This window comes from Stegodyphus dumicola, chromosome 3 (assembly GCF_044657685.1).
Source record: "Stegodyphus dumicola isolate Sdum_Otavi_A_Nest chromosome 3, ASM4465768v1".
NCBI lineage: Eukaryota > Metazoa > Arthropoda > Arachnida > Araneae > Eresidae > Stegodyphus > Stegodyphus dumicola.
In genome coordinates this window covers 230,221,565-230,236,255 of record NC_140770.1, presented here as the reverse complement: position 1 = coordinate 230,236,255, position 14,691 = coordinate 230,221,565, and positions in this window count along the sequence as shown.

Sequence of the window (14,691 nt, the reverse complement as noted above, 5' to 3'; positions counted from 1 at the left end):
TAATACAAGATCATGTATAAAACAAAAATGCATACCAAGCCATTACATTCAGGGGGGCTCAGTTAAATTTCCACTGTTAGATATCATTATTCACACCATCTGGGGACAGGAATCCGACCATCTTAGCCCATCAGTCTAGATTCACTAGAAAACAGATTCATGTCCATTCAATTCTCCAGTGTTTTAAATTCGGTAACAACCTTTAACAATAAAGCTCTATACTCAAGGAAAGGTTTCAACACTGACTGACGAGTCTACGAGGATGACGATATAACTACGAGTCCTGTTGTAAATTATCTCACGCCGCCCAGCCTATACAGTGATAAGTCTGCCGCACCGAAGAGCCAGCGTTCGAACCCAAAACAAAGAAAACAAAGATGATGTTGTAAGACGATATTTGTAAGAGTATAGTGCCTGTGCAGCGAAAGGATACTCAAAATATCCAGTGAGCCGAAATTCTTCTCGAGAGGTTGGTAGTAGGAGAAACAGGATCGGAGACTCTCAGAACGATACCCGGAGTGTTCCTTCTCAAACCTGGGGAAGAATAGTACAGTTAGTGCGGCAAGACTATACATATAACAATAATGGTAAAATTCTGTTCTCCTAACTACTTCTAACTGTACCCGTAACTCATCTTACTTACCTGACTGTCACCAGAACATACCCACGAATTTTGGGGAGGGGGGCGATGAGCAGAGCACTTAAAGTCTTTGGATGAGCATCTTATAGGTTGAAGTGCCGCTTCTCTCAAATTTTAAAGGGCTCTCTTAATAACCTGCTGCTAAACTACTCTAGAGTATTATCAATTCAATGGTGTATTTTAAATGTTCTCTTGCCGCATTGATACTACATACTAAGAGACATCCAAGCCTTGCCCGGGGTTTGAACCCGGGACCCACAATTCAGCAGCCAGCAATAGAAAGTACATCGATCAGGGCAGCACTACGAGTTCTTGACTCAGAGGTTCGTAACGTTAGGAATTTATAGAGCTTGACTTATTATCATATTTCAACAGTGTGCTAATAATGTAAAGATAGTGTAGTGATTTATAACCGTAGTCAGATAAGAATGAGCCATATTAGTTTTAAAACATTGCATGAATTTTATTTATTATATTTTATGCTCGGGCCACCTGCAACTGAAGCGCAGACAAACGATCTTTGTTAGAAGATCCCTTGCGACTGCAGACAATTGAATATATTCTTAAGATGAGGCTACTTAGAACATATGAGAATAAAATGAGACTCTGAAAGGATGTGTGACCGGTGAGCTAGCGTATTTTGAAAAGGAAAGAAGGCATATCATTCTATAACATATGTATTAATGTTTATACTTGTTCTATATCAATAAGTTTACGTCCGTTGATGGCTAAATTGCTTCTGATGCAGATAAGATGTTGAAATATACCTGAAAATAATTGTGTCGGAAAGAACTAACCATCTGCCCAAAATTTTGAGGATAAGATGAATTATACAAACAGAAAATCTTCGCGAAGTGAAGGTGTGTATTTTACTTTCCTGGCGTGAATTTCGGAGCCAAGATCCCTCACGACAAAGCATAGAAACTCCGTATAATCACCATACTATGTGAGCATTATTATGCTAAATCTTCGCTTTAGTGGTTAAAAAATATTGAGTTATGCCAATTTACCTTCTTTTAATTCCGCCGAACACATCGCGGAGAAAACGTCGTGATACAAAACGCCGCGGGAGAAAAGAAAGCAAAGAGAAAACATAACAGCTCTGGAAAACATCGGTGGGGTAAAATATCACCGTCGAAAATAAAGCGGTTAAAAAACTTAGCAGTTTAAGACCGTCGTCGTCGAAAATATTGTAGAAAAAAATAAAGTGTCTGCAAATCATCGCATAACGACAACATTACAGACGTGCGTTTTTCAGGCTTTAATAATTTTCAGCTTTAATATTCACAGAATGATTTGTGATGACGAGATGGAAGAATGGATAATTTTTATTTTCATATTTTTTATTAACTAATAAATTTTTGCTGAAAAAGTAAGAAGGAAACTTAAGCATAGACAGTTAATGCAACTTATAACAATTAATAGAATTTTAAACTTACATAGTTGACTAACGAAGGTCATTAATAAATTATTTTTTGTAAACTTTCACTGGTAATTTTTCATGAAAAATGTCCCTGCCCGTATGATAAAGACCTCTTTGGCTAGCAGTTTAAAGTATTTTCTCAACCCTGTTGTAAATTGTAGATCAAATGCACAACACATGTACGTGAGAGAATGTAATTCTACTATTGTACCTCATGACATTCTATAGCAAAACTACGTTCTGTCATTTACGTAAGTTATACACTAGATGTTAACTTCGAATGGAGTATTTAGACCTACATTGCATTAAAGATGAATAAACGTTAGCTAGTGATGTAGTTGGTGCCAATTATGTATTGAAAGGTAAAATAAGCCATGCTGTACATACGAGTAGATGCCTTGATCTAAAAATAGTTTTAGATCATTTAATTAAGCGACGTACAAGTTTATCGCTATTTTAGGTGGTTATAAACATGATGAAACTAATATCTTCATTTTCTGAAATGTATAATATGTCACTGAAATCAGGCAACAATCTATGCATTCGAATTTTGAACCTGTATGATCACCGGATTTCTGAAAAACCATGAGGAGTTTGAAATAATTCTAGTACATTTATTTTTATACCGCTGAATTTTCTTTCTGTACATCACTTTGATCCAGGCAGAGACCATATAGGTAAGTACAGGTCTGTTTTACATTTTAAACATGTACTATGTAACTATGTAACTGACGGGTCATTCTTTAAAGTAAAGTTCTTTCTTACAATACTAGAATCAGTGACAATACATTGCCGTAACTGATGAAGTGGCTAAGCATGCTTAGGCACATAAATGCGATTCATTATTTTGATATTTATCTGTATGTCGCCTGTCATGGTAACAATAATAAAAAAGTCTGAAATCTTTGTAGGAAAAATATAAACGAAACTAGAAGTAACACAAAATGGAATTTTACATATTTTACTTACAAAAGTTATCTTCATAATATTTCCAATGAGTTTAGTGATTAGAAGTCTGATTTGTATTATCTGCTGATACACTGAAATTCAAAACACATAATTAAGAAAAAAATTCAAATTAAATTGGATAATTTTACTTATCTTTGAAACTTCCTTTCGACCCACAAATTTTTAATTAAATACAGTAGACTCTCCATTTTACAAACTCGAATTTACTACTAAAAGATTTCGTTAAATCGCAAATTCGTAAATGAATGTAAAATTACCTTTCGTATCCAGTTTGGAAAAAATCTAATTCTACATTAAACGTTCGTTTAATACTAGGGGATTTAAAATCTGGAATACTTCGTATTAAAGCAGATAGCTTTTGCTGAAAATTAAAATTAAAATGAGTTTATTAAAATGAGTTTTATTAATTAATGAGTTAAATGAATTAATTTCTTTTAAGCAAAAGAAAGACTTGCTACCTGAAAACTGATAGCAAACAAAATCTGAGCATTCTAGCATTTATTCTAATGCTGCCATCTATTAGAATGTTTTGAAACTATGATTATTCATTAAATATAATGTCTCTGTTTAAAAATATTTACAAGAATAGCATACAAATTAACCCAAATATGTATACATATGAATTCCTTTCTTTGAACATTTGAGACTTAAATATTCTAGAACTTTATTATTTTTTTTTTTTTTAAGAAAGCCACACGTAGAACATTTTAGCTCTCATTTTGTGAATATGTGAATTTTATTAGCAGGTGGTGCCATCTATTTTATTTTATTCGAAGCAGCACTGTAATGTTCTAATAAATTTGGCAATTAAAGCGGGAAGTGTCAGAAACTGAAACTAAAATTCATTTGTTTGAAACTAAAATTGTTTCTGGAAATGAAATATATTTTTTGTTCTTCCTGGTCTTCGGCCTTGTATAGAATAAAGTAAATACAGTTGTGCGTCCATTCATTTTTTCCAAGCAGTCGAAACGAATTTTTATGAAATGCTATATTGTGTTATTTTTTAATTAATTCTTTTTTCAGGTTTTATGTAAAGTTTATGAATTAAGTGATAAATTATTTTTACTTCTGTATTTTAATTAGCATATTATTTGCTTCATAATGTTTCACAATAAAATTATAAATTCAATAAACTTCTTAATTAACATGCTGTAATATATATATAGAAAGAGCATAAAGTTTGTTTTCTGTTGTCATATGTATATTTCACAATTTTGTATGCAAATCTCGAAATTTATAATAACTAGGAATACTTTTTAGTATCACTTTCTAAATGGTAAATATTAAGCTAATTCCTGAAAAAGTAGAATGTAACTATTTCAAAATTTAATGCATCTACATACGTCTGTCCATGGTCTCTGATTAGTTGAACGCATTGCCAAATTCGCTTGCTAATTTTACCCAACATTCGTAAAGTCATTTTATGTTGAAGGCATTTTTGAAATAATTATTAGTTAAATAACGGCTTAGCAGGACAGGTTCTTTGACGAAATCCCAGAGTGCAATATCCGTGAAAGAGCTTCTTCGAACTAAGTCGAGCTAATCCTTGTCAATCCTAACGTGGGATTGATAAGGGTTAGTGGTGCTTCTTCACAGTGCTGAATCCTTGCAAATCCCACAATTCCGAAAAAACTTCGTTCAGACGGCATCGAGCAGAAATGGAAAATTAGTTAATGTTTGATTACGTTAGAACCAAATATTGTGCAAGATTCCAGCTTTTCTTAGTTATGAGATGAACCAGTTATTGAGCATAAAGGATTGCAGTGATTCCAGCCCGTGTTATGACATAAGGCGCTTGTAAGCAATTTCTTCGAAGAAATGGTTCCACATTTCCTCAGAAAAAGACATTGCGACTACGTAAGCTGCCATAAACCGTGAGTTAATCTGGGAACAAGAATTTTGACCTGCTGTATAATTATTCACACTTGCTGCATCATCTAAACGCAAGTATTCAATCCTCTAGCCACATTACCATCTGCTTAATTTATATAATTACTCATGAATACCAATATTTCATTTCCAGGTCCAACTTCCATCATCAAAAGATTTAGGAAGAAATTCAGAATTTTTAAATAAACGAGAAAGTAAATGACTGAATAACAATAGATATAAAAAGTACATATATATATGCCGCATTACGTTATAAACTTTCCTCTGCTCAACTTATTTTAAATGGTTAAAAAAATTTAAACATAACTTCCTAAATATATGATTACAAGCGTTTTAAATCAATTTCTCTGTTTCAAAAACTCTGTTATATAAGTTCCTTTAACACGCTTTTTGAATAAAGTGGAATTATAAAAGTACGAAGGGAAAACAGATTGAATATTAGCATTTGTTTAGAGTATGCTTTCTTCTAGGCAGCAAGATTTAGAAACATTGCATTTTTTGTATATATCTTCCGCAGTTGATTTTTTATTTATTACATGAAGTTTATTGTTCGATTTAATGATCAAGGAAACGGCCTTCTACTTATCATTTTCTGAATAGAGATGAAGAATGAAAAATTTATGGTGCATTTTATCACATATTACCAAAGTGAAAATTGTAAGCTTCAAAACTAAAAATTTCAGGTTAGTCTAACGGCATTTAAAAATTGCAATTACATTAAGTTTATAATTTTTTTTAAATATGCATTATACACTTTTCATGTTAATTGCATGTAAATTTCAGTTTAAACGCATTTTAAGCTAAACAGCTCTAATTAGTCTACCGTCTACCACCAAACATAATTATTTCTATGATTAAAACATATAGTTTAAGAGTAAATTTTTCTATGATTAAAATTTATAAACAACTTAAAATATTTTTCTGTCTTGTCCCCTCAAATATCTCCCGTCTTCAGTAAAGGATTTCAAACTTTAATACTTTTTTTTTTTTTTTTTTTAATCAGAAACAAAGATTAGCAAAGTGGAACAGCAAAGTTTCTGATAAGGCCTGATTTGAAAAATACTTATTATAGACAAGTGAAATGATCCTGTTATAATCATTTCTCCAGGTTCAGGGAATCGCAAAATTTTTTAAATTACTTCAATTAAAAATACGTATTATAAATAAGCGAAATGATCCTGCAGTAATTATAACTCGGCGTTCAGGGGATCACAGATATAGAACCTAATGTTTACAAAAAGAGTGGCACGTCAGGTGGCAGTGGAAATACGCATGACGCTCGGGTGCCACTGATACTGACTTGAGGTCACCATAATCTGGCGGAGCACTGAATTTATGAAAACTCAACGATATGATTTTTAGATAGGATAAATTAGCGCCTGTTCACAGTTTTTCAAATTCTTGCCAAGAAGCAATAAAAGAATTAAAAATTATGTTTTTAGTCAAAATATTAAAGTAGCAAAATTTAATTTTTTATCATCAGCTTTACAACCCACCTATTTCTATTACAATCAGTAATAATATCCGCTTTTAAAATAGAATGAATAGTATGTATTTATATAATATTGACGTTAATTCTGCAAAACAAATCCATTTCAGAAAATGAATTTTTGTTACGCTAAGCACAAATAGAAGAATAAAAATTTCACTTTAAAGACAGCATAATTATTAGCTCTTTATAATAGGTTAAATTTTTAAGACTTCAGAAATAAAGAAAATGCTTAAAAACGACCAAAACATTTTATATATTTATTTGCTGATCTTTTAGTTTCTGATAACTGAAGAGTGAAGAAGTTTCAGTATTTATTAACAGATGGCAGCACCACTTGTAAAGTTCAACCCCCCCCAAAAAAGGGTGGGAGGAATTCTATCTCCATGAAAAATTGTAAATATAACACAAGTTTAAAGCAAATTTAAAATGTTAATTAATTTTGAAATTTCATTTTATCTTTTTATTATAATAGTAAAAATATTCCGTATTCTTAAATATAATAATATAATAGTCATTTAAATTTCCGATTTAAGGATTGTAGGATTAAATTTTGATCTATTTTCCGTGTAATTTCTAGAAATGTAAGAGAAAGATTTTAAATTGATAAAACGCATAGTGTTAGTTTAAAATGCATTATGTTAAATTTTATCCTGAAATACCGAGTAATTCTTCATCATCTTCAAACCAAAGCAACAAAAGAAAATGAGAAAGATAAAATTTAAACGTATTTTATTTTCCTTCCTAAGGGGGAAAAACACGCACATAATGTAATAATTTTGCGATGAAATAGGGTAACTTTGAATTTCATAGATCAGGGCAAAATAGAGGCATATTTTATTTAAAATTTTCAAAAAACTAAAATTTAATGTTTGCTTCAAATATGTTGATAAACCCTTTCAGCGTAAATACTTAATATTTTAGGAATTTTCATTTCAAATAGGACGAATGTTAAATGGTCCTGGAATCTGTCACATATTCACAGAAGAATATAGCAGAGAGAAAAAGAGAGAAAAGCAGCATTAAATAATTAACAAAAATTTTTAAAAACAAAATCTGAAATTGGTAATTTAATGCGTGATAAATAAGAACACTTTAAAAATCCACCTACATTTACAGAGCTGATAATCAAAACTAGTGAATTTTGAGGTTCATTTTCTCAATATAATTTAGCAAAAAATACTTGACCAATAGTTTGATTTGTTTGCATTTAATAAAATGCTTTTGAACCAAAGCAAGTGTAGCTGATACACGATTATTTCAAGAACTAACATAGATGACTATTTGTAAGGAATTATTACTTCTTTTCTACGTGCCCACGTGGTGAAATGGCTAATACGTCCAACTAGTAACTGGAAGATTCGTGGCACAAGTTGCGGTGGCTTTTTATATTCCTACTTCGAAAAATATACCGGTCTCTACAACGCCCCCCCCGACTACGTGGTGGACAATAAATCTTTAAAATTCATTACCTCTCATGGTGAGTCTAACGCTTGCTTTCATAGTACCAGTAGTTAAATGCCAATCTAAGAGGTAGGATGCCCATGGCTTGAATTACAGAGTATGATTTGCTGACTTTATCATGTCTCACTCGCTTTTTAAGCAATTAGCGTTTTTCTGCGTACTTACCTCTCGTGATGTAAGTAGTTAATTGTCAGCCTAGCACTGAAAGATTCATGGTTGAATTCCAGTAACACAGAATGGTAAATTCCTTCTATTTCTGAATTCTTCTTAGATGCGACATTCAGAGCTGCCACAGCACTGGATCAGACTGGTTATCCAGGTCAATGAAATAATAACTTATAAACTTTTTGTTAGTTCATTCATGGTGTTGGGCATTATGGTCATCGATTTTTGTCATCGATTTTTAAGCTTTATAGTGATAAGCCGTCGCTCTCAAATTGTGCATACATATTTTTTGGCAATACAATGTGATGAAACGACTTTTTAAAAGCTCGATTTAGATTTTTTTTTAAATTTAATGCTGAAATGACGTTTTGCACTTATCTCCGTTTAACGAACCAATTAAAAATCTCATAAATTTGATGTTTACATCACAGAAAAGCACCGAAAAAGTCTTTTAAATGAAATTTTTAATGTCATTTCGGATTTTTTGATGAATTTTCAAAAATTTCTCTTTTTTGAATATTTGATATTTTATTATTTAAAAATTTCAAATTATCACAAAAGATCTGTTTTAAAGTTTTGAAATTTTCACTGATTATGAAACAAGCTCTTCGTCTTCTTTTAAAATAAAAATGATAAAGAGATTTTAATTAAGTAATTTGTTGCATTAAGAAAATTGTGCTGTGTAAATTTTAAGCAGAAGGGGAAGTTTTTCTTCTTTCTTTGTATCACGTGATTAAGATAAGTTATGGTATCATTTAACATCACACTTTCCTAAGTCTAGAAACATCAAGACAAGAAAGAATAACTCACTTAAACTCGGCATTAGTTATGCTCATATGTTAAAAAATAAAAATAGCAAGCACATCAAACTACTGACACAACCAAATTACTGATCATAGCCAAACTACTGACAGTTTCAATTTATTTCTTGTTGCCCTGATTTCGGGCGATAATTTAATTAATGCAGTGACACTAATAAAGTTACTCGTACTAATGTCAAATCTCTGATTTCCTAGAATTCTTTAACTTTTCTTAAAATTTTTCTGAAATAAATCAAATACTTGTTTAAAATAACTTAACTGCTTTGAATAAAACTTCCAAGAAATTTATGCCAACTCCCGGCTTGTTTAATAATAGCGATAAAATGCATACCTTCTTTTAAATTGTCTCCGATCTCAACGATTGTGAATACCTGTGCCCATTCACTATGATTAATCTCAATTCTTTGTACGTACTATTTTTTTATTTGGCTCAGTAACTGCTTATACAGTCGATGCTAATTCCAATAAATCTAACGAGTATTAAGAAATTAAGAATTAAGAATTAGCAAGGGAAATTAAAAATAACCACCTGCTATTCTTAATTTCCCCTTCCCTTTTTTTCTTTTTCGGTTTATATTTTCTATACGAAATTATGTATGGCTCTGAAATTAGTCAGCCCACTCTATCCCCATCTACTAATCCAGAGGTATCATTTTGTTAACTTTTTATTCTCAGCCTATAGGAGCCCACTACTCTTGACGTCAATCTAGCCACCACATCTCCTCCCACTTGGTTTCATCAGCGGTACTAAGGCAGGAGTTCATCATTTTTTTACTTGCTTGCTTGGATTCTTCTAGTTGACCTAGTGCTTTCACAACAGCTGGAGCAATCTGTTGCTGTAGAATTACCGTCATATCAATGCTAGCGATAAACTGCTATTAGTTTCTCACTTCAATACACACAGGATCGGACTTCTGGAACCTGAACCATGTGACCCGCTCACTTAGGGCTTTTAACGTATCACAATTTCGTTAAAATTGCTTTAATTTATTTCTCTCCGCTTGCTAGGAAGAATTATTTACTTAAGTTCATTATTGAAGCCTTCTGCCATATTAGTAATGCTAACACGGCTTTTTTCTTAGACAGATTTTGAGCATGCTTTAAATTTTATTTGATTGTTCTCAAAAGCAACAGAATTTAAGTATTGATTAAGGATTACAAGTGTTTAAATATTTGCAAAGAAATGTCAGACGTGAAACACGAAAAAAAAAAAAAAAAATAACACTGAGAAAATCTTCTAATATTTCCCATTTTATAAGCTTAGATATAATGTTTTTCAGCATTCCTTTTTAGAAGCTGATTTTCTTAATTTCATGTTGAAGTGTGATATCATATTCTTTTATGGGGTTTTAAAGTCAACATTAAAAAATTTATGTTATAAAAATAAGATAGATAACACAAAGCTGACAAGGAGAAAACTGCATAATAACAAAGTTTTAATGGAAATGAAGATAATGCAAGTTCATTATCCATGATACACCTTACATTAAATGAAACTTTAAACAATTTCCATTAAGTACATGAATGTTTTGTTGAAGGTAATATATATAAATATGAATACAAATTTAGAAATGATATGGAATCCTGCTTAAAAAATAAGCAAAAATGGCAAAACAAGGAATAAAACAAAAGCTATTTGATAGATATGGCATGAAATTGATCCAATAAGTTCATGTGGTACTAGACCACATAGAAAACAGTAAAGCAACGACTTATAAAAACACATGTATTACGATCATCACATCGAGAAAGACCAAATGGATGGAAAGAATGTGCAATGGATACATCAAGCTAAAAACGGCTGTGATACCTTCTAGCTGAAATGCATACTGCATAACGGCGAGGCAAGCTGCCAATAGTGCCGCTGATGGCTTGTTGTGGCAGTAGCGGCTATTCCTGTAGTAATGCAGCTCGGACCTCGTGGATGGCGCTTGCGGCACACTGTGATCTGCTATCCAATGTACCAACATGTCCTACACATGCTGCATGGGATTCAGGTCTGGGGATCTAGCAGGCCACGGCAGATATGGAATGGTTTCACTTTCCAGATAACTTCGCACTACTCGAGCTCTATGCTGACAATCGTCATCGTAGTATAAATATCGCATTGGTGTCCATTGCAGCCATAAAAGAATGCACAAGACAGTGTAGATTTCGTGGCGATATTGGACGGCTGTAATGGAAACACGTAGAGGTCGGTAAGGCCGTTTCTTGCTATCACAGCTGACATAAAAAAGCCTTCTTCTCTATAATGGTCTCTTTCGACGATGTTTGGCACCCGATATGATGTCCATGGTTCTCTCCATATCATTGCCCAACTGGAATCTTTATTAATGTTAAATCGGGACTTATCCTTAAAGAGTTCTTGGCCCCACTGCTCTGGTGACCAGCTGCGATGTTTACGGGTCCGATTCAACGGGGCTCTGACATGCGATGGGGAAGCAAACAGCAGATACGGTTTGCTTGCCCATCGCATGTCGGGCGTACAGTCCTGCAGTTTTCTTGCAGTCGACGTGACACAGTTTGGTGGGATATGGATTGTCCTGCAGCAGCAGAGAGATGCGACAGCTTTCGTGCTGTTAGGGATCTACAGCGTCTTGCACATAGCAACAGGAAGCGATCGTCTGCCTCTGTGATAATCTTCGTCTTGACAGCGTCCAGATCTGCATCTTCTACAGGACTTTAGATTCCTTTAGGTAACGATTTCACAGCTATTGATGGCACTACGATGCACATTCAGCTCTCTCGTAACAGCGGATTGTCTTGCACTAACTTGAAACAAAGCCTTCCATCGTGCAGATGGTGTCTACAGCTCATGATTTCCGCTTTGACTGTCTCGGATTATACGGAACTATCGCTGCTTGAGAAACTGACGCATAGGTATTGCATGCTCCTTTATAAGTTATTGTGGTGCGACTGCGGAATTGCGTTCTATGCAAATTTTGTTTCCCTATTTGCATTCGGTGATGCAGCCGCTATAAGCTGTATGTTTTGAATTCCCCTTTTTACCATCCGTACCTTTACTTTTAGTTTTTTTGCTTATTTTTTTTTAGTGTATTTTATGATAAGTTGCAATAATAACAGAATAGTTGCAAGCAAAAGAAAGATTAATCAGTATTTAAAAAAGATTTTTTATTGAATAATTTTTTGATAGCATGTAATTGAGTCTATAAAGAAGAAAATAAAAGCATTAAAAGAAAGTTTAATTTATTTTTTTTGGAAAAAAAAACTTTTTTTAAAAAAAAACTCATATACTAATTAATGAATTAAAAGAAAAAATCATTATAAAATTTAACGGAAACGAGAAATTAAATAATTTTCTTTACAAAATATATTTACAATTGCATGTCAAGAATAAGAAAAGCATGGGCGCTTAAATAATGCTTTCAAAGCTGTCTTAAACATTAATAATTTTTTATATAAAATTGTAGATGAATTTTGTGAAGAGAATTACTTCATTTCTTATTCCCATCGATGTATATAATAATTTTTGTTTTCATTCCAGTTCATTAATTCTTTTATGAGTTTTAACTAAAAGCTTTTTTTTTTTTTTCAGAAAAAAAAAAAAAAAAAAAAACTTATTTAAAAATTTTTAATCTTTCTGTTTGACTCAATAAAGGAAATCTTTCTAAAATCATAAATTAAAATATGTAACGGTTTTTTATATAAGGTTCGGAAGATTCAAATAGCGGAACATAACCAAAAATTCGGGTTTTCGAACTTTAATTCTTTTTCTATTTTCGAGAATTCAAATTATTTCTAACTGATTTTAAAAGAAGAATCCCAAATAAGTCTTCTTTTTTTTTTTCTTTATACTAAATTAACTGAAATGTCATTTATTCATTTATTTCCATCTACGTTTTACACTTTCGTGTATATTCCGTTCAAGTTCTGAGTTTTGTGGTTTTATACTGTTTCCATGATCAATGGCAGAAAATTATAATTAATAACATTTGCCCCGCTTTCATAAAAATGCACAACAAAATGAATTTAAACATGTAGTATGCAATGTACGCGCGTTTTTCAAATAATTAAATATTGAAAAAGTAAAGTGTAGCAACTATTGATATACGAACTATTTTAAGTAGTATATTTTTAAATACTTGAAGATAAGAAATAGATCTGCTTAACATAAACAAGAAAGCCCACAATCATCTAAAAAACCCGGTTTGGAATCGGGAAGCAATTAATGTCGACCTATTTCCGATAAGTAGGTACGCCTATTTGAATTTACTCTATTATGCTAAATAGCTTCTAAAACTGTCGATGAAAAGAGCAACTGTTTAGCAGTTTACATCTAAAAAGATACAAAAATAGAAAAAAAAAATAAAAATAAACTCCGTTCAGCTTAAATATCATTTTTAAATATTTGAGAATGATACTAGGTGGCATATTGTCTTTAAGGAAGCCCTTTTGTTGTCAAAATAGTATGCTGCCTCAAAGGTTTTGAAATAAAAAACGTTTAGTTATTTAATTTTTGTTTGAGAGTTATATTTGCTTTTAGTATGCATTAAGTGTATTTTGATATATTGGTATTAAGTGAATTCGATTATTAGGAGATTACATGTGAAATTGAGTAAGATTTTCATGAAGTATTTCATAAAGTTCAGGTTGTGTGATTAATTACATATCATAGACGGTATAGCGGTTAGGGGATCAACTACGGTACTGAAATGTCCGGGCTCGAATCCCGGAGAAGGCATCTGTAACTGTCCGCTCCTTTCTAGAAGGCAACTGTGGCCGCTTGTTAGGTGACTGCATCATAAAATGGCCACAATTTCCCGCCTCAAGAGTGGACAAAGTCGAATAGGAAAGTGCCCATCATCAGATTAAAAAAGTGCGTAAAAATTTTTAAGATGCGTGATTGCTTATATAAGCAAAGCATTTTAATTATTTTACACTACATCACTTACAGAATTGCAGATTTGGTAAATAGTAAAGAAACAAAGACAGTTTATTAAAGATTTTATATAGCTTACATTCGTCTATTACTCGGCTGCATTTCTGTTAAAATGCAGGAAGCTTAAAATTCATCTTAAAAAAATTTTTTGTGTTGCTAATGGTGTTAAAGTAAGAAGGAAATACCAAAACGTTTCCTACGAAGGAGGATTCTCACTCCGTTCTTGGTTTCTTAAAAGACACTGAGGGTCTCATTTGAAAATAGACAAAGAAGTCAAAGAAATGGGGGTTGAGGTGTTTCCCTAATTGCAAAATCTAATTTTTTATATAGTCCCAAATGAGGAAGTAATCCAGTCAATAAATATTAACTTCTTCTAATATTCAGTATAAAATGTCCCGTAACGTTATATGCATAATTTTCAGGGACATATTTTCATGACACTAGCAAATTTCATGGCAAATACCGTTTTGCTAAATACAAAACTACTGACGGTCAAACTGACTAGCCTTATCCCTAAGTTGGCCCGAAGAACGTATATGTTTTCATCGTTGACAACTATTAAAAAGTGAATGCAGTAAAATCATTTTCAAATACCTCCAATAATTTTGCAAGCAGAGATAGGACCTTTTTATTCCGATTTACTACATCATAATGAATATTTGCTAAACGAAATTTTTCCTGTATGGACTTACATCTTAAGGACGCTTCCCTGCTTCTGTGAAACATTTTCACAAAGTTTTCTACCTTATTCTAGAAAGCTTACAATTATAAGTACGTGCTTGAGAATAATGTTTAAGAAAATAAACTGAGGAAACATCTTTTGATAAAAGTTTTTTAAGTTCCCTCATAGTGTTTGTTGTTATGGTGAGATGTTTGGTCACAGATTTTTAGTTATTTCTTGATAAGATATACAGCTAATGTTTGCACAAA